General features: G+C 49.9%; 1 non-coding gene across 1 annotated transcript; it reads left to right on the forward strand.

Annotated features, from left to right (window-relative positions):
• Nucleotides 1-1,725: 1,725 nt before the first annotated feature.
• On the forward strand, nt 1,726-1,796 carry QC763_0030520. The gene has a single exon. It is a non-coding gene; the product is annotated as a tRNA-OTHER (tRNA).

A 1,796-nucleotide genomic window follows, 5' to 3' on the forward strand; every position in this document is an offset into this window, starting at 1 on the left:
ATATATGTACGGTGTTTGCTAGTGCCTTGCCAGTGTCCTAACAAATGTTAGGAGCAATCACACTACCGCTATAGTAATTGGAAGCCCTATTAATCGTTTTGAGACGGCTAGTCTCTTACATGCTAGATAAAGCAGCTTTCTCAAACGCTTAATATTTTATCCGAGCAATCGATGTCGATAATCTAAGCTTAGACTAGACAATAAAAGTTGGGATCAACTTTTTAAAAGACAGAGAAAATCTCACGAAAACGTTATTTTACAACGCCAATATCTCATGTTGATTATTTTGACAGTTTGGGGCTTTCGTGCTTGAGAAAGCATTAGCTGCAAAAACTTTTAATATAGTACAAAGCTAGATACAAGCATATCCAACTCCCAAAAAAAGCTGATTTTACAACGCGCGAAGTCCCTAATGTTGGTTTTTTTCACAATTGGAAGCATACTGTAATATTGTCTTTATAGAGCCTCGCATTTATGTGTCTGTCTGTGACGAACCCCTATCCAGAACCTCTGAAAGGGATACTGGTTGAAGGCACTTCTGAACAATCCTGGTTCGGTACAGCTAAACAGTGTACAACAATGGCTTGTCTCAATCACAACAGTCTGATACCAACGATTGTGACTTGTATTGCATACTGCGGAACTGTCTATCTACACCAGCCAGTTCCTCCGTATATATAGACCTTGGAACCCTGAGGTGCTCGTCCTGCTACGGCCTCGATCACTCCTAGCACATTGCATCCCGCAATGTGCTCGTCGTGCTATACCTCTGATCACCCCTAGCATATTGCATCCTGCAGACTGCTCGTGAGCCTTGGCACCATAGCACTTTTGTCCATGCCTGATTGGCCGTCCCCTGACTTCCTTAATGATTGGCTGGGCGCCCCGCGTCCCACATGTGGCGTAGCCTGCTGTTGGTTTAACTGTGACATGATGCCCCTCCTTCCAGGTCGACGTCCCGACGACCGTATCCCTGAAATAGCATCTGCATCCCCGCTTCCTTTGCATTTCCACAGTACGTCCCTTCTTCTCCTATCCAGGCCATTGTATCTAATCGTGTAAGGAAATCGACTTGTACGAGTACCGACCGTCGCCGTGATCAAGCATAGTTCCTTACGAAATTTGGTTTCGTAATGCCCGAGTGTACTTATTGTAAGGAGAATAACCTCCAATGCGTGGCTTCTTCTCGATACGATCGGTGCCTTCCGTGTGTCAACTCTAGCCGCTCCTACTGTGACGTTCATGGCGTGGATCGTAAGTCCTCTCCTCGACCCTCTCTTTTCCTCTCTAACCGGCTCCGTAGTCCGCCCTCTGATCAGGGAGAAAGAACGCTTGGACGCCGAAAAGCAGGCTACCTTGAGTAAGCTTCTTCGTCTCGAGGCGCAGTCGCGCGCTCTTGAGGTTCGAGCCCTCGCTGCTTTTCGCCGTGAGTCTCGGCTCCTCGAGGAGGAAGAAGGGGAGTCTTCCGCGCGGCCTGCTACCCCGCATGGCCCGCCGGCGGCGGACACCTCCGCTGCTCCTTCTTCCACCACCGCTCCTCTTTCCGACTTCTCTTTCCTAGATCCCTCCCTGGGCCTTGACTGGCCTCCGGACCTTCCTCTGGATCTCAATACTACCGGTCCTTCCTTCCTGACCGCGTTAGATACCGCCAGTGGTGCGCCTTCCACTCCCCAAGGTGCCTAAGGCGCGTGGCACTACTTGTATTTGGTCCCCTTTATACCTTCCAACCTCGTAGTGTAGTGTGTAGCACGTCGACCACTACGTCGAAGGCGCGGGTTCGACTCCCGCCGAGGTTC

This window comes from Podospora pseudopauciseta (assembly GCF_035222475.1).
Source record: "Podospora pseudopauciseta strain CBS 411.78 chromosome 2 map unlocalized CBS411.78m_2, whole genome shotgun sequence".
Lineage (NCBI taxonomy): Eukaryota > Fungi > Ascomycota > Sordariomycetes > Sordariales > Podosporaceae > Podospora > Podospora pseudopauciseta.